The 26,157-nt window shown below is 42.1% G+C and overlaps 1 protein-coding gene across 2 annotated transcripts in view; it reads right to left on the bottom strand.

Moving 5' to 3' along the window:
• The window catches only part of LOC115138295 (leucine zipper protein 1-like), an 83,158-nt gene that overhangs the window by 25,757 nt on the left and 31,244 nt on the right, over positions 1-26,157 (bottom strand). The gene's annotated exons all lie outside the window — the stretch shown is intronic.

Below are 26,157 nucleotides of genomic sequence, written 5' to 3'. Positions count from 1 at the left end.
CCTTCTTGCCTCCTGCAGCCTCTGCCAATGTCCCAGCATTGATTTCTCTGCCGTTCTGCTGACAGCAGTATATCAAAATGACAAGCTTCCACTCACATGGCTGTCACCATGGCAACAAGCATAGGGCATTGCTAAACACCACTCATGATCAGGACCATGGAGAGATACACTGAGTGTACAAAACATTAGGAACATGCTCTTCCATGACATATTGACCAGGTAAAAACTGTGATCCCTTATTGATGACACCTGTTAAATCCACTTCAATAAGTGTAGATGAAGGGGAGGAGACATGTTAAATAAGGATATGTAAGCCCTGAGACATGAGTTGTGTATGTGTGCCATTCAGAGGGTGAATGGGCAAGACAAAATACTTAAGTGCCTTTGAACAGGGTATGGTGGTAGGTGCCAGGCACTCTGGTTTGAGTGTGTTAAAAATTGCAGCTGCTGGGGTTTTCACACTCAACAGTTTTGCCATATTATCCATAATATTCCATCACCCAACGAGACAACGGTGGGAAGCATTGGAGTCAACACGGGCCAGCATAATTGGAACGCTTTCGTCACCTTGTGGAGTCCATGCCCTGACGAGTTGAACTGTTCTGAGGGCAAAAGGGGGTGCAACTCAATATTAGGAAGGTGTTCCTAATTAATGTTTTGTGCACTCAGTGTGTACAGTGCCTTCAGAAAGTATTCACACCTAGGGTTGTGCCGGTCATGAAATTTGGTCAGCCAGTGATAATAATAACTTCCGGTCTCACAGTAATTTACCATTAATTAACAAACACATTTAGCATCTCCTTGCTATCACACACAGCCTGATGCAGAACTTTGGAACATTTTCATGTCAGAAAGTCTAATAAATCCATGCAATATAGCCTACACCAGTGTTGGTCAACTAGGTTTCGCCTTTGTCCCAACAATTTTATCAACTAATAGTCAGCGGGCCAGATCATAATTAGTATATAATATTACCACAATTAATTGGCCTACACTACAAATTGAAAAACATTTTACACATATGATTAGTACATAATACATTCAGTGACAATAACATAATAATTTCAATCTGATTAAGCTCATAAAATCACCATGGTCTCTATTCAATTATTATTTTTGTCTATTTCTAAGTGCGTTGATTGGTGGGGAAAAACAGGTCTACGTAGCCTACAGTAGGCTACACTACTTTTTCTAACGTCAACATTCTTTCAAAACAATTAGCTGGATAGCAAGAGAAAATGTCGCTCTCAAAAAGTATCAAAAGAAAGGCGGAAAATGAAAATGGAAGTTTCTGGGAAGAACGTACAGAGAGTTTATGCGTTCATCTTTCCATATTTACCCAATGCCAAGCAAGTGTGTCGTATTTGCAATGATTATGTTGCTGTTAGCAAATTATTAAATCTCAGACGTCATTCTGAGTCGAAGCATGGAATTTCAAAGTGGCCTTCCCGTCCCAGACAGAGGCCCAACACAGAAACATTGAAGCCTTAACTGCAAGCTACACACACACACACCTTTTTTGGCTGACATATTCTGTCACTTAAACAGGTTAAATATGTAGTTACAAGGAAGAGGGAAAACTGTTGTGGACATGGTGGAAAAACTTGAGGCCTTCACTAGGAAGCTTGAGTCATTCGATTTGGAAACGACAGGCAGAGGGTCCAGGCCGCAGCATTGTCACGGAGGTGGAAGATTTTCATCAAGCAGCTGACAAACTTCTCCACCAGATTTGAAGACGACATCATGCTAAAAGATAGTGTTTGTATGTGATCCTCTCAGTCCGATACCCTCGCTGAATGAGGCCGCAATTCAAACTGAAATGATTTAATTCCAGACATCGAGCCAAATCAGGGAATGCACTCAGGAGTGCTTGTGTGTGTTTTGGGTGGAATGCTCAGAGGAATACAGCACAGTAAATAAATGTGCATTTTATGTGCTAACAATGTTTGAATCGACTTACATCTCTGCAAGTCCTCATTTTCCTCTATGAACACAATATAGACTCACAACAGGAACCGGCTTTCACAAGTCAATCGAGGTCAAAATCACATCCATCTTTACCAGACATCCACAAGATCGTGTCCGAGGGGAAATGCAACTTTTCCCATTGAGTGAGTAAGTAACTTAGCGTCCTATATGGCTGTATTTAGTCAATACTAACATTATTGTGAGTGCTTATCTAGGAATATTTAGATCTCAATCTGACAGTATTTTCTGTTTATTAAATGTATGCTACAGTTTTGGCCAGTTACAAATTGTAAGTAGGCCTATTTAAAAAAAAAAGCCCACTTCTATTAGGCTATATCTTTTTGTGAAAGATTCTGTTAAGCCTCATAGTCTAAGCCTACCTCAGCCAGTTTAGTTATTTTATATAGGCATAAGCCCTCTTGTTGTTTGTAAAGTCAAATTACAATGAAGATTGTTGAAATGAATTACTTGACTGGTGTAGTTTTTCTCCATATGTTGCTGGGCAACACTGATATAACAAGTCAGCTATATTTTCAGCACCAGGCGCTGTTCACCTATTGATTGCGCTGCGGTTCCAGCTTTACATTTCAGCAGCACCAGAAAATGTTCCGCTGCCTGCTTTATTAGTTGACTCCTGCATTCTCTCTCCTCATGAAGCAAGTTCAAATGTAACTTTTGCATTGTTTAGGTACTTCCTTCTTGGGACAATGCATTTGGGGTCAAAAAAAATATTCATAATTAATTTGGGGGGCTGTCGGGGGCCCAAATAATATTTCTGGCCTACACCATCACAATAAATCCATTAGTTATTTAAACAGGTCTAAGGAAACATGATATGAAGAAAAATGTGACCTATTTCAGAAGAACAGAAGAGCATACTCAGTTGTCCTGATGTTAGGCCCGGATCTGGCAATGCCATATGGCTGTGGGCTTCACTAGTTCATTTAGAAGGTAAGACTGGCTTAGAATTCTGTGGCATTGTTTTATAGCATGAAGAATATAATTGAACATAGCTCAATAAAATATAAAGGATATTTTCTCCAAATTATTTGAGGAAGTGCGCACATGCGGCTATTCTGTGTTGAGCGGTTAACAAAGAAACAAGTACTCCTATATGCTTCATTTAGTTACAGTGCATTCGGATATTATTCAGACCCCTTGACTTTATCCACAATTTGCTACATTACAGCCTTATTCTAAAATGGATTAAATCGTTTTTTTCGTCATCAATCTACACACAATACCCCATACATTTTGCAAATGTATAAAATAAAAAATAAAAACACAGATTACAGTAATTTGTTGAAGCACCTTTGGCAGCGATTACAGTCTCGGGTCTGCTTGGGTATGACACTACAAGCTTGGCATGCCTGTATTTGGGGAGTTTCTCCCATCCTTCTCTGCAGATCCTCTCAAGCTCTGTCAGGTTGGATGGGGAGCGTCACTGCACAGCTATTTTCAGGTGTCCCCAGAGATGATCGAACGGGTTCAAGTCCGGGCTCTGGCTGGGCCACTCAAGGACATTGAGACTTATCTGGAAGCCACTACTGCGTTGTCTTGGCTGTATGCTTAGGTTTGTTGTCCTGTTGGAAGTTGAACATTTGTCCTAGTCTGAGGTCCTGAGTGTTCTGGAGCAGGTTTTCATCTAGGATCTCTCTGTACTTTGCTCTGTTCATCTTTCCCTCGATACTGACTAGTCTCCCAGTCCCTGCCGCTGAAAAACATCCCCACAGCATGATGCTGTCACCACCATGCTTCACCATAGGGATGGTGCCAGGTTTCCTCCAGACGTGACAGTTGGTATTCAGGCCAAAGGGTTCAATCTTGGTTTCTTCAGACCAGAGAATGTTTCTCATGGGCAGAGGCCTTTAGGTGCCTTTTAGCAAACTCCAAGCAGGCTGTCATGTGCCTTTACGGTAGAGTGGCCAGACGGATGCCACTCTTCAGTAAAAGGCAGATTTTCTTTAGGTACCTTTCTCCAGATCTGTGCCTTGACAAAATCCTGTCTCGGAGCTCTACGGACAACTCCTGAGACCTCATGGCTTGGTTTTTGCTCTGATATGCACTATCAACTGTGGAACCTTATATAGACAAGTGTTTGCCTTTCCAATTAATTGAATTGACCACAAATGGACTCCAATCAGTTGTACAAACATCTCAAGGATGATCAATGGAAACATGATGCACCTGAGCGCAATTTCGAGTCTCATAGCAGGTATCCGTTTATTTAATTTTTAAAGTGGACATTTTTTATTTTTTAACTGGTGATTGTGGGGTAATGTGTAGATTGATGAGGGAAAACAATTATTCAATCAATTTTACATTAAGGCTGTAATGTAACAAAATGTGGAAAAAGTGAAGGGGTCTGAATACATTCCAGAAGCACTGTATGCAACTTTAGTTGTGATGCAAAGTTTGAGCTATACGTTTTGATTTTTAAAACATTCTAAGGCTGTGTGATGTGACTAATGAGGATTTGAAAAAAGTTTTATGATAAGGCATGAGCTTTGCTTAGTTTTTGTTGCGCAAGCTGTACACAATTCATCAGTCTCTCATTCACAATTTGACATGCACTTAATGCCTCGAATTTCCTGGCTGCATTCCCTTTGGGTGCCGTAATGCACCCTAAAAAAATCCATGCCTTTTTACAGCAGTGCTCGTTGTGCCCTTGGTCTGAATATAATAATTAGAATTCCCTTCTCCCAGTTGCGTGTCAAAGCACCTCTCACTCACACGGCTCTCAATCACGCGATCGGGTCTTTCTCACAGGCTACAAGTGAAGACAGACACATCAGGAATGCAACTGCGCACGTCCTTATCCAATTCCGAGGCATGTATTGAAGCTTTTGGAAGAACTGTCCACATTTACTTTGTCAGACAAGAACATGAGTAGGGCTAACGAACAGCAAAAGCATTAGCCTCTGTCCATCTACTATCCCCCATAGAACAAACATTGACCTATTATATTCTGAACAATAAATAAATACTCCAAAATAGTCTGGGACAGTTGTGGGATGCGATAGACCCCAAATTAATACAACCACTAGCATTAAAAAAAAAACGTTTTAAGCAATGAGTCTGACGCAACAGATCAGAACGTTTAGCTAAAAATGTTGATTAACTATTAAAGCTATTTCTTCACATTATTAGCACAGCAATGCACACACGGCAGTAGGCTATAAGCGTGAATGTTCAATTAGCAGGAAAACACCATTCTCAAAAGTGACCGCAAATGTAATTATGCATGTAATGCATTTATTGTAAAGTTGCATTTTTATGGTGAGAATTATCTTCCTCAAACTGGAAACTCACACACTGTGCATATATGCCAGTTAGGCTCTACACCAGTTGTAAAGCGGATTAAATGTGCTGAGTACCAGGTAGTTAGTGAGTTTGGTAGGCTACTAATGACCATCAGCAGCATCAGAGCTTGGAGAAGCCTAATAACCGTGACAAAACGCTCAAGTGGAATTTGACTGTTGTCATGACTAGTGACTGCCGGTGTGGCGGTAATATGGTCACCTTAACAGCCCTATTCACACCCCTTGACCGTTTCCACATTTTGTTGTGTTAAGACATCATTTTCAATTGAGATTTGTGTCACTGGCCTAAAGCTGAAATGTCTGAAGTCAGTAAGTATTCAACCAATTTGTTATGGTCAGCTTAAATATGTTCCAGAGTAAAAATGTGCATATTAAGCCACATAAGTTGCATGGACTCTGTGTGCAATATTAGTGTTTAACAGGGCCCAAAATGTAATTTTTGCCCCACCAGACAATCTGTTTTTATCACCAGCCAAAATATTTGTACGCCATAATAACATTTTTTTTAAACTGATGACCATGCTTTGTAATGTTTCTAAAACAAGAAATGTATTCGTAAGAAGCAAATGTGGTAGATCGCTCAATTTCATTTCAGATCTGAGTCTTAACCAAAATATCAGACAGAATTTTCAGCCGCCCCTTTAAGGGTGGGAGGCTACCGTGGTAACGGAGCCACTTGAGCCATGTCACTGTCTGTGAGATTTGGGATGTGACTAGTAGTAGACCGTGTTTATTCGTTATCAGTTGAAGCAGCAGATTCAAAATAACATTGAAAAACAGGGCTTATGTCTGAGTGTTGGAATGTGCCCCTGGCTATCCGTAAATTAAGAAAATGGTGCAGTCTGATTTGCTTAATAATGATTTATATTTTAGCAATTACATTTACTTTTGATACTTAAATACATTTAAAACTAAATACTTTTACTCAAGTATTATTTTACTGGGTGACTCACTTTTACTTCAGTCATTTTCTATTAAAGGTATCTTTACTTTTACTCAATTGGATACTTTTTCCACCACTGCTTTTGACTCACAAATACGAATGTAATGCTTGCACTGTAGAGCCCAACAAATAGACCACCCGCCAATGTGGCTGGTGAAGTAGACATTTTTACCCGCCATTCGCTAAATCTACCCGGATTTTGCAGGTGTTCATTTTATCCCCTGGTGTTGAACATCATTTTTGAATGACTACCTGTTCTCTGTACCCCACACATACAATTATCTAAGTTCCCCCAGTTGAGCAGTGAATTTCAAACACAGATTCAACCACAAAGACCAGGGAGGTTTTCCAATGCCTCGCAAAGATGGGCACTTGTTGGTAGGTGGGTAAAAATAAAAATACATTGAATATCCCTTTGAGCATGGTGGCAAATGTTGCAAAGCAATACACTTTTTGTCCTGAATTTAAAGTGATATTGGATTTGCCCCAAACATATGAGTACCACACCCCAAATGTTCAAGCATACTGGTGGCTGCATCATGTTATGGGTATGCTTGGACTGATGAGTTTTTCCAGTATAAAAAAAGAAACAGAATAGAGCTAAGCACAGGCAAAATCCTAGAGGAAAACCTGGTTCAGTCTGCTTTCCATCAGACACTGGGAGATGAATTCATCATTCAGCAGGACAATAACATAAGACACAAGGCCAAATCTACACTGGAGTTGCTTAACAAGAAGACAGTTCATGTTTCTGACTGGCCGAGTTACAGTTCTGACTTATTAAATCTGCTTGAAAATCTATGGCAAGACCGGAAAATGGTTGTCCAGCAATTAACAACAACGAATTTGAACGAGCTTGCAGAATTTTGCAAAACATAAATTGGCAAATGTTGCAGGTGTTGAAAGCTCATAGAGACTTACCCAGTAAGACTCGCCCCAGTAATCACTGCCAAAGGTGATTCTAACATGTACTGACTAAATACTTATGTAATCAAGAGCCAGTTTTTTTTTTTCATATACAGTACCAGTCAAAAGTTTGGACACCTACTCTTTCCAGGGATTTTCTTTGTTTTCTATTATTTTCTACATTGTAGAATAATAGTGACGACATCAAAACTATGAAATAACAAATATGAAATCATGTAGTAAGCAAAAAAATGGAAGATTCTTCAAAGTAGCCACCCTTTGCCTTGATGACAGATTTGCACACTCTTGGCATTCTGTCAACCAGCTTCATGAGGTAGTCACCTGGAATGCATTTCAATTAACAGGTGTGCCTTCTTAAAAGTTCATTTGTGGCATTTCTTTCCTTATGCGTTTGAGACATTTAGTGGTGTTGTCACAAGCCATAGTTGGTAAAAGACCAAGTCCAAGAAGATTTCAAATAAGCAAAGAGAAACAGTCCATCATTACTTTAAAGACATAAAAGGTCAGTCAATCTGGAAACTTTCAAGAATTTACAAAGTTTCTTCAAGTGCAGTTGCAAAAACCATCAAGGGCTACAGAGAAACTAGCTCTCATGAGGACCACCAAAGGAAAGGAAGACCCAGAGTTAACTCTTATGAACTTGTCCTCTGCAGCAGAGGTATCAACCCCAGAAAACAGGCAATAAACTGCACCTCAGATTGCAGCCCAAATACATGCTTCAGAGTTCAAGTAACAGACAACTCAACATCAACTGTTCAGAGGAGACTGAAGACCTGATTCACGCATGGTTGATTCCAACCCCCGTGTCTTTGTGAGACGCAGAGTAGGTGAACAGATCACCTCTGCATGTGTGGATCCCACCATGAAGCATGGATGTGGTGGTGTAATGGTGCTTTGCTGGTGACATTGTGATTTATTTAGAATTCAAGGCACTCTTAACCAGCTTGGCTACCACAGCATCCTGCAACGATACGTCATCCCATCTGGTTTGCGCTTAGTGGTACATAATTTGTTTTGCAACATGACAATGACCCAACACACCTCCAGGCTGTGTAAGTGCTATTTGACCAAGTAGGAGAGTGATGGAGTGCTGCATCAGATGACCTTGCCTCCACAATCACCCGACCTCAACCCAATTGAGATGGTTTGGGATGAGGTGAATCGCAGAGTGAAGGAAAAGCAGCCAATAAATGCTTAGCATATGTGGGAACTCCTTCAAGACTGTTGGAAAAGTATTCCAGGTGACTACCTCATGAAGCTGGTTGAGAGAATGCCAAGAGTGTGCAACACTTTTCTGGTTACAACATGATTCCATGTGTTATTTCATTGTTTTGATGTCTTCACTATTATTATACAATGTAGAAAATAGTAAACAAAATTAAGAGTAGTGTGTCCAAACTTAGTGTATTTTTTTTTTTTTTTTTACAAATGTTTGAATTCTTCTACTATCAGTGTTTTTTGTAGACCGTTGATAGAAAATAATTAAATCCATTTTAATCCCACTTAGTAACAACAAAATGTGGGAAAAGTCCAGGGGTGTGAATACTTCCTGAAGGCACTGTACAAGCTTTACAACTGCACGTCATGAATGCAGTCCATATATTCGGTCAGACCAGGAATATCAGCAGGCTTTTGTATTGCATGTTAAAACTTTAAAAATGGGGAGATTAGTCCTCAACCTATTACCACAACACTGTTTTTATTAAATAATCCACGTGACACCTATACAAAGCTACTAAACAGGTATCTGGCAACCCCTGGTGGGCTGCAGGCCTCTCTGATGATGAGAACATGGGACATTAACACAGAGAGTCAGCCTGTCCGCATGTTTCCTATGAAATCGTTGGTGCTTTCCTCTCATGCATGATTCAGGTCCTGGTCTACAACCATCTCCACCCTCCCCCCACCCTCCTCCATACCTTTCCTTCTGGCCCCCCTCCTCCACATTCAATGATCGTCACTTCTAAAAGCACAGCAGTTTCTAGCAGTGAGATAGCCAGAAGACGGAAAGGGTCCGAACTTGGGAGTACAGAAAAATGACTACTAAAGGGATTGATTTTCTGAATCACCAACGTCAATGACCAACAAACTAGGCATCAAAGTATAATAATCCTAAATCTTGTGTCTGTGTGTATGAGTAACACACTTAAGCCTACTTGAATCCTTCCAACTGTCTTTTTAATGTTGGTCTATTGTATTCCAATGGGTAAAACTGTTATTAGGGCCTGTTTCAACAGAGCCCATTTCTTTTTTTTCTCTTTTTAATCTCTTTTCATGTTGTGTATTGCCCCAACCACTCTGCCCACAATTCATTAAAATGCCTTGTTCAACATGAATCAAGTGAATTTCCAGGGAGCGTAAATATGGCAGTGATTATTTCATAAAACATCACATTTTAAAATCAAAGAGTTTCGCTAAAGCAGTTGAATTATTCTCCTCTTTCATGAGGTCTGGTGGTTTTGTAATCTTTTAGGGATTGTTGGGAGTCTATTATTGTCAATTGAAAATAATGCAGATTGTATTTGCCATGGTTCCCAGAACTGCCTGTCCAGTCCTAGGCCAAAACACCTTTCGATTATATTATACTGTTTCGTGTAACATCATTCAGATGTTGCCTGTTTAGTCTGGTATTCACGTATGCCATTCCCTCTTGAGTGTGTCTCATAAAGTCAAGTCTCTTGGGTCAGAACAGCTGAAAGTGCTCTGATCTCGGGCCAGGCCTGGTCCAAATGGCCCCAGTGGGCTGGACTCCCGTCTTGGCAGTCGCCCCCATATTGCTGTGCCAGGTCGGTCCCAGCCTCCCCACTCTCAGACACGCACGCCAACCGCGCCAGCTAAACGCTTTTAAGAACCAGCAGTGCGTGCAAAGCGACTCTGGCAAGGCAGCATCTGCCAAGGCAATCAACATACCTGCGCTTATCGGAGCTATGGCCTCATTAGCTGCATTCATGCCAGCCTAACGGAGGGGCAAAGGAATGAGAGTCTGGCACACAATGTGAAGCGACAAGACTGCACACTTGGGTGCCCACGAGGAACGAGAGGAGCTACACCCTTTCGTTTTTTGGCTTCTCTAGACGCCCAACCTGCTACACCTTGCCGAATGCCAAACATTTTGAATGATTAGGCGATGTGGTCACAAGATCTGTCTTCATTATTATCGAACAACGGCAAAGGTGTGGAGTTGATTTGGCAAGAACAGGTTTGGAAGCAGTCGGGGGTGGGACGAAGGGGGTGCTGCGGAGGCAATTACAACGGCGACCAAATAGAACACGCTGTTTCATTCCTGAGAGAACATTGCTTTGTTCGTCAATTATGAAAAACCTGAAGGGGGAAGCTACAAATGCCCCTGTTTTCCTGAGCACATTCCTCACAACTAGGTCTGTTCATAACCAGCCATAACACTGCAGTTAGAAAAACAAGAGACTGAGGGATGGACAGAAAGAGAACACTTACCATTGCCCTCGGGGCTATTGATCGACAGACGTTGGTTTAACCGAGATCCCACCATCTGAAGTCATTCTTACCTCTTAAAAACATGTCCCCACCTCGTGTTGCCTCTGTACTGTACTCAACAACAAGGGAAATATTTCAAATAGAACACCTGAACTTTCAGGCTCCCCCTTTTTTACTCTAATGTAATTGAGATAAGGGGAAAGGGGGCACTGAGCAACTGCAAAAAGGAAGAGAAAAAGGGCATTCTGGGTCAAATAAAATACAAGCCTTGAAATGCCCTGGTTGAAAGGGGTCCAGGTCAGAGGGTTATATGAGGTGGGACTCAGTAAGGATCGGTATCTACAGAGTGGCAGAGGACAAGATTCACTGCAAACTTGACAAGGAAGAGGCAGCAGAGAGGTGAAGACAAGCCGGAGAGGACAAAAGCGAGGGAACAGGACAAAGGAGATAAAACAAGTGGAAAATAGAAAACACACACACACAACCCCCCCCCCCCCCCCCAAAAAAACAATGGAGGAGCAAGACAGCGTCATAAAGACAAGGAAAAGGACAGAGAGAAAGTGAGGAGTAGAAAGAGAGAAAAGAGTGAGATAGGGGTCAGATTGTGTACTGGTGCCAACAACACCAAAGCGTTTTGGAAGTGAAAGCGCTCCCAGTCACTGGAGAAGCGAAGTGAGCCGCTGTTCTGTGCTGCACCAAGGTTACAATCATGCACCATATCATTAGGGCCTTAGCCACTCTCTTCCTGCCTGCAGCTCCCAGTACATTCTGTTCCCTCCATGAAAGAGGGAGGGAGAGAATTTTTTTTTTGAGAACTTTCCCTTGCACTTGACTTTACTTTGGAAGTCTAGCCTCGGGTTCATGTTCCTCAAACATTTGTTAATAACCGACGGCTCGGTGCCCGTAGCCAATGACAATGGCCTCAACCTCATCTTCACATGGTCAGTCTGTCTGTGTGTGTCTGTTTGTGGTGTGATAGTAGCTAAGACACCGAGGCCTGGAAGTATGGGACTCTTGGCTGTCCTCAGCTGCGCTGCTGGATACTGGCAGGCCAGTGAAAGCAACAAGATGGTTGAAACCTGATGCTTGTGCTGCATTTTTTTGTTTTTCCAAGAAAGAGAAAACCATCCCATAATGTTCGGTTTGTCGTTTCTTGTGCTGTCATGTCTCTTTTTTCTTGCAGCTTAAAATTTTTTTTTTTATGAAAGTAAGTTTGATGTTTCAATAGAATCGTGGTTCAGGACTAACTGTTCGTGAATTTCAACTGAAATGGGACAAAAAATACATTTGATCTTTTCTCCTCGTGAAATGACTGTATACAGTATGAGTAATGAAATGTCCTCCTTCATAGACAAATAGAGTTGTTTACGCTCAAGTACATCTGTTTTGACCACAGTGACATGGCGACTAAAGATGATGCCGCTTCTCTGCGAGGACATCAATAACAACTCTTCCGTGTTGCCTGTGCCCTTTCACAAAACAACATACAAACAAAGTAACTACTTTCACATTTTCATAACATGTCCGTCCGTGCTACAAACCAATGCTGAATAAAATATAAAATAGACAATAGCAAACACACATATTAAACTAATGCCTTCAAGGCTTATTTAATAGTAAATCATTACCCCCCCCATCTCTTTCCAAATCTCCCATTCAGTGTGTGCGGCATTCTTGAAACGCAACCATTCAATGTAGTCTGGTTTTGGATTTGGAGTCGTTCGAAGTTTTCTGAATACATTGGGGTTTTCTAAGAAGAACAAGCTGGCCTCTTTACTTCAGGTTTTGCTATTCAGGGAGTGTTTTGTTTTGAGTCACAAAGCCGAAACGGCTGTCCTTCCAAAGAAAAGAGGGAAAGGGAGATTATTGGATAAATATTTGCATGGTACCAGAAGGAGAGAAAGAGGCCAGTCTAATCAGAGTAGTTATGCCCAGCACGTGCACTATAATCTGCCTGGGTGTGGGTGACTGTCTCCATGGACCCAGGTGGCCTGTTTTCAACCATCTAGCTCTCTGTGTTCGCGCGCGCGTCAGAACGTCTGCATTGGTCTCAAAAGTGTTTGCGCACATGCACTGATGTGTGTGTGAGTCTGAGAGGTGAATCAAAATCAAAAGAGAGGTGAGAGCGGGTGACAGAGACACATACTGAGACAGGACAACAACGTTCTGCAGTGGTCTTGTGTTGTTTGACTTAGCTCCTTCAAAGTTCTATTCACTAGACACAAAAACAGTCTGGATTAACGCCTTACAAGGTTATAATGATCAAACTGTTTGCCATCATTCCCTTCCCATCTCCTCTTCAATACCACCCCAGCAACCCAGACTTTTTCTGGGTCCCCAATCAACCTGGGTAGGCAGCCTCCCTGCTGTGGGTGGTAAGGCCCTTCCACAGATACAACCAGGCCCTGCTTCCACCCGCCAACAGCATATCACTCACAGAGATATGGGCAGGGAGGATAGAGAGTACAGGCGTTCACATGCTTCCCATCCGACATTTTGTGATGTTTTTGTTTGTTTTGGCTGTTCGTGCACATGTAACAGTATAACTTTTACCCGGGAACGAACCAGGGACCCTCTGCACACATCAACAACAGTCACCCACGAAGCATCGTTACCCATCGCTCCACAAAAGCCACGGCCCTTGCAGAGCAAGGGGAACCACTACTTCAAGGTCTCAAAGCGAGTGAGGTCACCGATTGAAATGCTATTCGCGCGCAGCAATGCTAACTAGCTAGCCATTTCACATCCGTTATACACACACAAAACATTTTTTTCCTGAGGCAAGGCAAAGTTCGGTAGTCGAAGTCTACGCCCCTTCGTCTGTTTTTGGTCAACCGTAAGGATTCTTCAAATTAAATGTTTGAATGACAGAGACAAATTGTTTTCATGCTAATTTTCACTATTGAGAAATACTGCATCAAACATCTTAGATACAATGTGCCTTCGGAAAGTATTCAGACCCCTTGACTTTTTCCACATTTTGTTATGTTACAGCCTTAATCTAAAATGGATTAAATAAATCCTTCTCGGCAAAAATGTCAAAATGTATTAAAGATTTGAGTCATCAGATTAATTCTGACTATTTTGAGGAAGTATATACTTGCTACGGTGCCTCAAGGGGGACAGACAGTACTATTGGCGCTTTTTTTCTCGTATTTCCAAGCAAAGGTGTTAAGGGAGTATGCGAGGTACAGATGTTCACATCATCTAACCGAGTTCTGCTAGGAGAATTCCATGTAAGACTAATGGACAGTCAATTTCATATGAAGTTCCTTTTCATCAATGCTGTTCAATCATAAGCATGCAGAATATTTAATGCAATCCTGTCATTGGCCGATAACATCTTACAGTTGTGTGGGCTGCTCCCACACACACAAACTTCAATCACTCGTGTCTCTTTTGAACCGATTTACAGCCAAGACACTTGTATTTGATAATCTTTGCCTTCATATTTCTAATGCTATTTGCTGAATATTAGGAGTACAGTAATACTTTGTTGGATTTGTTGGAATTCTCAGATCCCCCTTTCAAGGAAATCAATGGTTATTTACCACCTTCCAATGCTTACGATGGGGAGAAAAATCAGCTGTAAATTATTTAACCGCTAGCCAAGGCTATATAGTCTACATGGTTAATTAGAACTTACATTGGTTAAAATCTGCAACGATGCCAGCTAAGGTATACACGGGGATAGTCGGTCTAGTTGGACAAGGCTAAACTTTTTACACGATGGAAGTTAAAAGGTAAATATTAATTATTTAACCCCCCCCCCCATAAAATGCAATGAATGTGACTAAATTAGAGATGTGACAAAGTTAAATTTTTCTTAACATTCAAACTAAATTCATAAAATTCCACAACGCAGAATATGAAGGTCCTATTGTGTATGACCGCTAGGGGGCAATAAAGTTCTATCTACTACAGTCATAGGCTGAATCGCAAACTGAACACTTGGCTGCTTAGTCCTTTATTGTGTAGCCACTTGCTGTGGATTGACTTAGCTTGTTGTAGAGTGCCTGCTGCTAGCATAGCTTCAATGACAAACACAGAGATGGAATTTTAGCTAGCTAGCTAGCTAGGGATGTTGGGCACGGCACTGATAAACAGTGTAGCTTGTCACTTATTTACAATAGTTTGACAACTTGCGGATAAAGTTGTAGACATGTTCCCAGCAGTCAGTCTGTACTTCAGCATGTTTCCAAAGCACCAACCACTACGTTGTAACGTTGGGTCAGCTAAAAGCACAGTGAAGCAGCAGACTCACAAAGCAGGCGGTTGCCTTTCTCTGCCATTTTTGATGTGCGGAGCAATTTATATCGGTGGCAAATCATTTGAAAGATGCATATTCTCCTACTAACCTTGCAGCATTGTTGCGTTAATTATTTGTTACTTTTTTTTATTTTTCCCTTGATGGTGACCTGTTAGTGGTAGTTTTGTTTTATTGGTTAGGGATTTAACGTCCAAATTTTGTTTAAGACAAACCCTCGACTGACAACTAAATCTAATAACTAAAACGAATGAAGGAGGAAATTAATCGAAATGTGAAAACTAAAATATTTTTTAAGACTAAATCTAAAATAGCTGCCAAAATTAACACTGAAAGACAGAGGGATATAAACAGAGTGCAATTTACAACATGAGCCCTGTCAGCTTTCAAGTGAGAGATGGTTCTGGCTCTCCAAAATGTACGACCGGATCAAGGACATGACTTTAAACAGTACCAATATGACTCAGAGCCCCTAGGAGCCTGGCTGGCAGCCGAACAGCAGCAATATTAGCGCATGTCTCCATCAAAAGAAAGCACCAAAACATTTGCCCTTTGCTAGATAGTCCTCTTGCAATAGCAGACCATAGAGGAAGAGATATGAAGATCTCGGGAAGCTCAGGACACAGACAACTTGATCAAGCGGAGAGTGGGTGGACGTGAGTACCACATGAATAGCACTGACACGACTGGCCGCTCCTCCTTTTGGCACACCAATTGCAGCAGCTTGTGTGCATCTGAGGGCGACTGCGGTTCTTAAGAGCCTTCGTGGTCACTGTCTCCAATGGGATGTGTTTACCTCACGGGGACAGTGATGCAACAATGGCTGCCGTTTCCCCTCATGGCCTCTCAGCTCCCAATCAAAATATTTGTCCCTCCATACTTTAACCACGTCTGGAATGTCGGCCTAAACGCTCGAAAAACGAACTGTTCGAGGGAACTGGGCAGCAAAACAAACAGCGACTGGTGTGAGTGGAGCGTCGGCCCTTAAGTGTCATAAACATTGTAAACAGTTAAATAGTGAGTGGGTTAGGACATAGGTACTTATGAAATAGTGGGTTTCATTTGGGATGCAGCAAGGGTCTGTGATGGTACCCACTTAAATCTAAATATAAGATGAGACTTATTTACAGTGCTCGGAGATGACATGGCGCCAGGGTCTCTTGAGCTATTTCCCAACTCTACAACTCCGTGATACAGTCTGGGGTCGAAAGGCCAGTGAACGACACTCTTTGACACGGAGACTCCACATGCCTCTTAGGCCCTTGTCCCCAGGTCACATTGGAGTCACAGACAGACATCTTGACTAGGCATCAAGACTGTGTGTGTGTGTGTCTTATAGCTTGAGGAACGGCAAGGAGTCGTATACCAGTTAGTATTTTAGCTAATTGGTTTAGCTAACGTTACCTTATCTGATGTTGAAACATTAATTTAGCAAATTTTCACAATGCTAACAATTCTTCTTCCACCACACTTGCTCCCTTACCTCAAACTTTCCAAATGCCAGTTGTTTTGCAGTTACAGCTCATGAAGTATGCTTCATCACCTTCTCACCTACCTCTTCGTTGTCAGGGATGCGCTAGTGTTGTAACTGGCAAACTGCCTTTTCACTCTCTGCTGTCTTTCAGAGCGCGCAATGATGCCATAACTAGCAAGTAGGCTGTCTATTCTATCTTCAGTCGCATGCTGCATTCTGTTATGTGAACGGATCTACACAAATCACGTAGTTTAAAAACTGCGAATTTCCCCGAAAGGTGACTAGTTTGCATCCCTGCAGACAGACATTGATCACAAAAAGTGTGAAGTGTGATGATTATTAATGTTATAGTTATTAATGATTCATAGGCCCACATTCGAGATGGGCACATTTGTGTGTGTGTGTGTAGCTGTTGTAACAAAATGGGGATGATGAACGTGAGTAAGAAAGATAGCTTTTAATTAAGGAAGTGTTGGGAATGTAGGAATGTTGAGCAGAGGGAAGTCATGTTGTGAAACTAGCAGGTAGAGGAAGTGTACCAGCCATTGTGAGTTCAGCACTAAACACCCCCTCCCCTTCAGTAAGTAATGACGTCATCAGAAGCAAGCAGCCTTGGGCAGTTAAAGGAGAGGGAGAGAGAGAGAGAGCTTACGCAACAGGCAGAATCGCTAAGTGGGAACAGACGGGAAGAGAGGGAGAGAGAGTATGGTCGTTATTGGGAGGCCTGACCCTGCATCGCTCACATAAGGCTACTTGTCTGAGCACACCGTACAGGTGCTAGGCACATACTGTACATACTTACATGATCGCTCATGAACACACATGCTAACTGACATGGTCTCTAGCACACACACGGGAGCGCTTAGCGCATGCACACACTCGACAGGTTCAATGAACACATATCGTACATACACAGCCTCAATAACCCTCAATACCACCAACACGTAACTAGGGATGTGCACTGTTATTCAAATATTTAAAACGGACATTAGTATACGAATACTTGTGAGCATACATTTTTGACAGACAAAAAAAATATAGCCTAATATAGGCCTTTTTAACCAGATTTCAACCCAGAAAAAGCTTTTTCTAAATTAAATCAAAATATCCATTTGACATTGTCACATACAAGGATATACCATAACATTTCATATGATTAATTTAATAAAACAAACGTTTTTATGATGTGCACGGTGCGCCCCATAAAAAGACCGGTAGCCTTCATGTGTGCAGTTTGTTGTTTATGTTGGCCAAGCATTTACATTACATTTACATTTAAGTCATTTAGCAGACGCTCTTATCCAGAGCGACTTACAAATTGGTGCGTTCACCTTAAGACATCCAGTGGAACAGCCACTTTACAATAGTGCATCTACATCTTTTAAGGGGGGTGAGAAGGATTACTTTATCCTATCCTAGGTATTCCTGAAAGAGGTGGGGTTTCAGGTGTCTCCGGAAGGTGGTGATTGACTCCGCTGTCCTGGCGTCGTGAGGGAGTTTGTTCCACCATTGGGGGGCCAGAGCAGCGAACAGTTTTGACTGGGCTGCGCGGGAACTGTACTTCCTCAGTGGTAGGGAGGCGAGCAGGCCAGAGGTGGATGAACGCAGTGCCCTTGTTTGGGTGTAGGGCCTGATCAGAGCCTGGAGGTACTGAGGTGCCGTTCCCCTCACAGCTCCGTAGGCAAGCACCATGGTCTTGTAGCGGATGCGAGCTTCAACTGGAAGCCAGTGGAGAGAGCGGAGGAGCGGGGTGACGTGAGAGAACTTGGGAAGGTTGAACACCAGACGGGCTGCGGCGTTCTGGATGAGTTGTAGGGGTTTAATGGCACAGGCAGGGAGCCCAGCCAACAACAAGAAAACAAGCAAAGCGGCAAAGAGCCACAATGTACAGCAAGTATAGTGAGAGTTCACTAATGCAATGCAATGCAATGCAATACAAGATGGACTTAAAAGTTTGTGAAATGAAAAGAAGTAGGCTACAACAAGCTAGCTAGCTAAATGGCTGTAGCCGTGTTGCCTTTGCATCCCTCTCTCTCCCGTAGTCTGATCGCTACACACCGCCGACTACAACCTCTGCAGGCAGCTGCCGCAATAGAGCGAAAGCCTCTCACGCAGCAATGATCAGGTTAAAAACATATTTTTAAACCGGGACGGAAAAGTTCATTTCCATTCTCCGTTTCAAAACGTTTTGCTACATTGGTGACCAAATAAACAGGGCCCTGGATGGGTTTGCTCAAACAGACTTAATTCGTGTACACTGTTCACATCACAGTTAGGTAAGAGCCTCTCTACTGGAGCTCTAATGGAGACTAAATGGCAGATTGGCTGCCTATGACGTGCTCAGGCAGGAATGCAACATGTGTCACCTTGTGTGGTGCTGATAACTGATGTTTGCTGAACATGGCAACATTATGGTGCCTGAACACGCTGTAACTAGGAGGAGCACTTAAATTAGTCGACAAGAGAGGTGGTGATTGGAGACCGTACTCATGGCCAGAGAGATGGAGGAGAAAATGAGAGATAAAGGAGAAAGTGACACACACACACACACACGAGAGAGTCAGCGAGAAAAGAGAGAAATTCCCACTGTAGGCCACTGACTGGCAACCTACTGTTTACTTTGGCCGGCAGCAAATACACGGTTTACAGAGGAAGGGACATTGGGAGCTCACTCACTGAAAGAACAATAACTTAGTTTCTACCCCCCACAGACTGTCTGACAACCAACAACCATTGACATGCATAAATACACACGCTGAATTCCAAACTGTGGTGTACATTCAAACTCGTACCAACACAACCAAGGTCTCTACTCATTTACCATTAGACTAGAGACACACACAGCTTGAAAATGCTCCACTTCTCTTACAGCATAAAGCCATTTTAATAAAAATGCGCAATAAGAAATCCACACCAATTAAAAACAAACATAACTCAATATCTAATTAAGACTAAATGGTATTCAGTATCCAGCACATTTATTTTTGATGTGAAGACTGAAATGTTGTTGATTAAATGTCCACTACCCTTGTCAAATAAATAAATTCCTAAAAAATGGTGAGCGGTTCCACTGCTTTTCTATATCCAAGGCAGCTGAATCATCTCTGCTCTCCTCTATTGACTACCATCCACGTTCAAGGACAGAGAGAACAACCTCATTATGATTCTACCTCCGCCTACCATCCCCCAATCTCTCCTCCCCCTCTCCCACTAGGCCAGAGAGGAGATGAGGGCTAATCAGTTAGGTGACCCACAATGATGGATGTGAGTCTTTACGAACCACCAAGTCTCCTGACACTTAACTGACTGCTTCCATACGTTGTCTACGTTGACACACACACTAGGACACATTAAAGAAAAAAATGTTTTAAGAGTTGTGTTGGACTTGAGTGAGCACCAGCCACCACGGAAATCTCAACCTCCTCCAAACATCAACCCCCCCCCCCCACCATCAGCCCACTATTTCTGCTATCAGCCTCCACAGGCACTACCACCACCAGCCATAATAGATGTGCCTGTCAGCATCAATGGAGGGGGGGGGGTTACAGAGAAGGCACACTGGCACTGAGGCTCAAATCGTTATACCAGCTCAAGGTTACAGCACAACACAAGGCAGGGACAATACAATACAGCAATATAACCATCAAGGACAGTGAGAGGACATTCTAATACGGGGGCCTTCCACCTTTTCACTCCCAGGCAAACCAGCAAACGCACATGCTGGATACTGAATACCATTTAGTCTTAATTAGATATGGAGTTATGTTTGTTTTTAATTTGTGTGGATTTCTTATTGAGCATTTTTATTAAAATGGCTTTATGCTGTATGCTGTTAAAACAAAAGGTTAGCCAAACATGTATGTCCAAGTGAAGAAAGCTTACCAGCAGCCAGCGGCACTTGTCGCACTGGTAGCCTATTTGTGGGTGCTTTTTCAAAGCATATGTCAGATACTCTAGTAAGTTTAATTGGCTCCAATGAATATAACTTCCTCAGCATTAGGAGTTGAGAAATGAAGTTGATAACATTAGAAAGAAGATAGTATTCACACTCCTGGACTTTTTCCACATTTTTCTGTGTTACAGCCTGACTAGAATATTGATTAAATTGAGATTTTGTGTCACTGTCCTACAGGCAATACCCCATAATGCCAAAGTGGAATTGTGTTTTCTGAAATTAAAAGCTTAAATGTTTTGAGTAAATAAGTATTCAACCCGTATATCTCTACCTTAATTATTTCCCTAACTCTACCCCCCCCCCCCCGGCTTTCTCTTTGCGACTCTGCCTCTTGTCTGTTGACGTTGAGACCGGTGTTTTGCAGGTATTATTTAATGAAGCTGCCAGTTGAGGACTTGCGAGGTGTCTGTTTCTCAAACTAGACACTAATGTACTTGTGCTCTTGCTCATTTGTGCACCGGGGCCTCCCACACCTCTTTCTATTCTGGTTAGAGACAGTTTGCGCTGTTCTGTGAAGGGATTAGTACAATGTTGAACGAGATCTTCAGTTTCTTGGCAATTTCTTGCATGGAATAGCCTTCATTTCTTAAAAAAAATAATAGACTAACGAGTTTCAGAAGAAAGTTCTTTGTTTCTGGCCATTTTGAGCCTGTAATCGAACCCACAAATGCTGATGCTCCAGCTACTCAACTAGTCTAAAGGCTAGTTTTATTGCTTCTTTAATCAGAACAACAGTTTTCAGCTGTGCTAACATAATTGTAAAAGGGTTTTCTAATGATCAATTAGCCTTTTAAAATTATAAACTTAGATTAGCTGACACAACGTGCCATTGGAACACAGGAGTGATGGTTGCTGATAACGGGCCTCTGTATGCCTATGCAGATATCCCATTAAAAAAAAAATCTGCCGTTTCCAGCTACAATAGTCATTTACAACATTACAATGTCTACACTGTATTTCTGATCAATTTGATGTTATTTTAAATGGACAAACAATGTGTTTTATTTCAAAAACAAGGACATTTCTAAATGACCCCAAACTTTTGAACGGTAGTGTATTTCTAACTGTACTGTTTCACAAAAAGTTCAGAACCTATATAGATTTTATGGACACCGTATACATTAGTTATCTTGATTTTAGTCCCACCCTTCAGCTCCACTCAACCCCTCCCATCTATCTCTTATTTCTATATGACATGTACAGTGCATTCGGAAAGTATTCAGACCCCTTGACTTTTTCCACATTGTTACGTTAGAGCCTTATTACAAAATTGATGAAATTATTCTACACACAATACCCCACAATGACAAAGCGAAAACCGGTTGAGATATCTTTGAAAAATGTACATAAGTACTCAGAACCTTTGCTATGAGACTCGAATGCTTCCATTGATCATCCTTGAGATGTTTCTACAACTTGAAGTCCACCTGTGGTAAATTCAATTGATTGGACATGATTTGGAATGGCACACCCCTGTCTATATAAGGTCCCCCAGTTGACAGTACATGTCAGAGCAAAAACAAAGCAAGGAGGTCAAAGAAATTGTCCGTAGAGCTCCATGACAGGATTGTGTCGAGGCACAGATCTGGGGAAGGGTACCAAAGCATTTCTGCACCATTGCAGGTCCCCAAGAACACAGTGGCCTCCATCATTCTTAAATGGAATAAGTTTGGAACCACCAAAACTCTTCCTAGAACTGGCCTCCTGGGCCAAACTGAGCATTCAGGGGAGAAGGGCATTGGTCAGGGAGGTGACCAAGAACCCGATGGTCACTCTGACAGAGCTCCAGAGTTCCTCTGTGGAGATGGGAGAACCTTCCAGAAGGACAACCATCTCTGCAGCACTCCGCCAATCAGTCTTTTATGGTAGAGTGGTCTGACGGAAGCCACTCCTCAGTAAAAGGCACGACAGCCTGCTTTGAATTTGCCAAAAGGCACCTAAAGGACTCTCAGACCATGAAAAAACAAAATCAGCTCTACTACCTCTTAACTCAGATATGAGAAGCATGCAACTACCACCCATGATCTCAATGAAGAAACAAATATATACTTAGGCATTACTATATCCCCCTCTAATCACACTACTTGCAGGAAGAACTACTTAGAAACCTTTCAAAATATCCTAAAAGACATAAAAAGATGGTCCGCTATGGCCTCTTCTTTGCATCCTAGAATCTCAATTATTAAAATGAATGTCCTCCCTCGTATCAATTTTATGAGTTCCATGTTACCTCTGTCTCCTCCTATAGACAATTGGTCTAAACTTGACTCCGTCATGAAGAAGTTCATTTGGGGGAGAAAGAGACCACAGATTAAAATATGCAACACTACAGAGAACAAAAGCATCACGTGGACTAATCTAAACTTTTATCACCCATCATTCCAGATGAATTTCCTGAAGACCTGGTTAAACCCAGAGGCTTCTGTTCCTTGGCGTGCTACAGAAGAGTCAATCGTTTCATCAATTAGATTACAATATTTATTATTTTCTGAATTGACTCCTAAAAATATTTGCATTATTGTTTGGACACATTATAGCATACTCAGTAAACGTGTGGAAAACTACTTAAATGGAATTCATACTCTCCAATATGGCCTAAAATAATTCTTAGTGTGTGAAAAACCTGTTATATCAGATTCTTGGTCTAAGAAAGGTATTTATACTTTCAAAGACATATTCAATGTGAATGTGAAATCCACCAGTGTTTTAATGTCCCAGGTTCATCATTTAGTCTTTACCTTCAACTCTGCCTATCCATGCAAGCCTGTGTGTTCCCCCGGGGAGCAGAATAAGCAGTACACCCATTGATCAAACTTATAACAAACAGACAGCCCTCAAAGAGAGTTGATTTTGATATCTACAGTCAATTCTAGCAGCACAAAAACCATCAACTTTATCCACTGTATGGGAAAAGGATTTTACACTTGCTGACAGACAAATAATGGGAGACAGTTTCGAAAAAAATATATTAGGATCATCTGGAAACCCAAAGAACTAATTCATTCATTACAAAATATGCCATAGAACCCATCTAACACCTCAAAAAAGGCATCACGTGGGTATTAGTCCATCGCCATTATGTGAGTTCTGCACCACAGGGGACCTTGGTACTTTTCAGTGTGTTGGTACTTTTCAGGATGTGCTGCGGAAATGCCAGGAGGTGGTTGGATTCTGGGGGAAAGTCAACAATGTCAACTCTGTACTTACAGATAAAATATTGCCATTAAATCCTATAGTGATGTTGCTTTGTGATGACTGACTTGGGCTTGTCAGAACGCACCAACGGATAGTGTGGTTGTCAAGAACCACAGCAGCTAAGAAAACGATTGTCGGTTAACCATTGCAACAATGGCTGCTCGCATTTAAAGGAAATGGTACTTAATGGAGCTCTCCACGGGCCAGGATGCCACAGGGTCAAGGTGTCCACTCTGGACACATGGGAAAAAAAGAAGCAGCGGACATTTCTGAACTCTTAACCAACGGGCCTTTACATCCATGAATGTGTATCAATAATTTGAGCCTCTTTCTGAGACTATGATATATTGTTCAGTAGATTTACTATGTAATAATAAAAACGAATTCTCATGATTAATTCATTTATTTGACATTTTATGTTATCAGATTGCCGGTGGGGGGATAAAAAAATGATATCTCCATAAATGTATTGTATGAAACATATGAATTGAAATAATACAATCTTGATGTAAAAAAAAAAGAACTTTTTGCACCATCCCTACGGTGAAGCATGGTGGTGGCAGCATCATGGGAGACTAGTTGGGGACTGGGAGACTAGTTAGGATCAAGACAAAGATGAACAGAGCAAAGTAGAGTAAGCTCCTTGATAAAAAAAACCTGCTCCAACGCGCTCAGACCTCAGACTGGGGCAGACCTCAGACAGCCAAGACCAGACTTGAACCTGATCGAACATCTCTGGAGAGACCTGAAAATAGCTGTGCAGCAATGTTCCTCATCCAACCTGACAGAGCTCAAGAGATTCTGCAGAGAAGAATGGGAGAAACTCCCCAAATACAGGTGTGCCAAGCTTGAAGTGTCATACCCAAGAAAACACGAGGCAGTAATCGCTGCCAAAGGTGCTTCAACAAAGTACAGAGTAAAGGGTCTCAATACTTATGTAAATGGGTATTTAAATGTTTTATATTTTATAAATTTGCAATTTATTGTGTGTAGATTGATGAGGAAAAACAACAATTTAATCGATTTTAGAATAAGGCTGTAACGTAACAAAATGTGGAAAAAGTCAAGGGGTCTGAATACTTTTCGAATGCACTGTACATGTCATATAGAAATAAGAGATAGATGGGAGGGGTTGAGTGGAGCTGAAGGTTGGGACTGAAAACAAGATAACTAATGTATACTGTGTCCATAAAATCTATAGGGGTCAGAGGAAGACCCCAAAAAATTGTTCAAGACTACAGTCCCCCAAGTCAGACTGTTCGCTCTGCTACTGCACGGCAAGCGGTACTGGAGCCCCACATCTAGGTCCAAAAGGCTGCTTAACAGCTTCTACCCCCAAGCCATAAGACTGCTGAACAATTAACCAAAGGGCAACCAGACTATTTATATTGACCCCCCCCCTTTGTTTTTACACTGCTGCTACTTGTTTATTATCTATGCATAGTCACTTTACCCCTACCTACATGTACGACTAACCTGTAAACTCACACGTCGACTCGGTACCAGTACCCCCTCTATATAGCCTCGGTATTGTTATTTTACCGTGTTACTTTTATTTAAATGTTTTACTTTAGTTTATTTAGTAAATATTTTTTTAACCCTATTTCTTGAACTGCACTGTTGGTTAAGGGCATGTAAGTAAGCATTTCACAGTAAGGTTGTATTCAGCTGTTGTATTCAGCACATGTGACAAATAAAATCTTTGTTTTTTTTTAAGGTTGATTAACATATACCCTCTTCCTCCCTCTCTCCGTCGCTGTCTTTTGTCAATCTGTCTGGGTGCCAGCCCTCCCCGGTTGGCACAGCCTGGCAGCCAGAGTGTTGGCATCAGATACCCGCTGCGGCTGCAAGGTGGCACTGTGGGCGCATCAGATTCACTGCATCTCCTGTGCGAGAGGCCGAGAGAGAGGGGTGAGTAACTAAGTGTGGTGGTGAGAGGGGGGAAGACAGCATGCGAGACAGCATGTGAGAGAGCGAGTGAGCTACAACGCGGTGGGGAGTTAGCCCACAGAATGCTGAACAGGGCTTTGCCAGACCGGAACACTGCAGCAGGAATGCAGCACTCTCTTGCACTCATCATCATCACAGGCTAGAGGAGAGTGAGAAAGAGAGGGGGAGATGGAGAGAAAGAGGGAGGAAGATAAGAAGAGGGAGAGAAACAGAGGCGGAGTAATGTAATGCTGTCGGTGGTGAATGGGGAACAGACGTCACACTGGCTGGCGTAGCTCTGCCGCTGCGACAGAGCAGAGACGGGAGCCTCACCCCCCTCCCCCTCTTGGCCTATAATGCAGCGGTATTTAATGACACATACAGTAATAAACCCATGGAAATAAACTGAGGAAAGGGGTGGAACCATACAGAGAGTGAGGAGGAGAGGACTCAAGGTTTCAGCTTACCTGCTACGAGTCCACAGAGACAGACAGCCTCATAAATGTGTCTAGGATACACACACAGAAACAGCTTGATTGACACATTACTGTCAGAGCCATCTTAAAATATAGCTGATTACAATATATGTTGGGATATAGCCACTTTAGCCTCTACCACTAGGAGATATGATACAGCATATCACATTCATACAGTCTCTTTACTCAAATACAGTCTATGCCCTTTACCATGGCAACTAGGCTTGGGAGATATACCATATACCGG

The sequence above is a fragment of the Oncorhynchus nerka genome, linkage group LG12, assembly GCF_034236695.1.
Source record: "Oncorhynchus nerka isolate Pitt River linkage group LG12, Oner_Uvic_2.0, whole genome shotgun sequence".
In the NCBI taxonomy this organism is placed as follows: Eukaryota; Metazoa; Chordata; class Actinopteri; order Salmoniformes; family Salmonidae; genus Oncorhynchus; species Oncorhynchus nerka.
Note: the sequence above shows the minus strand (reverse complement) of the source record. Positions and strands in the feature narration are given on the sequence as shown.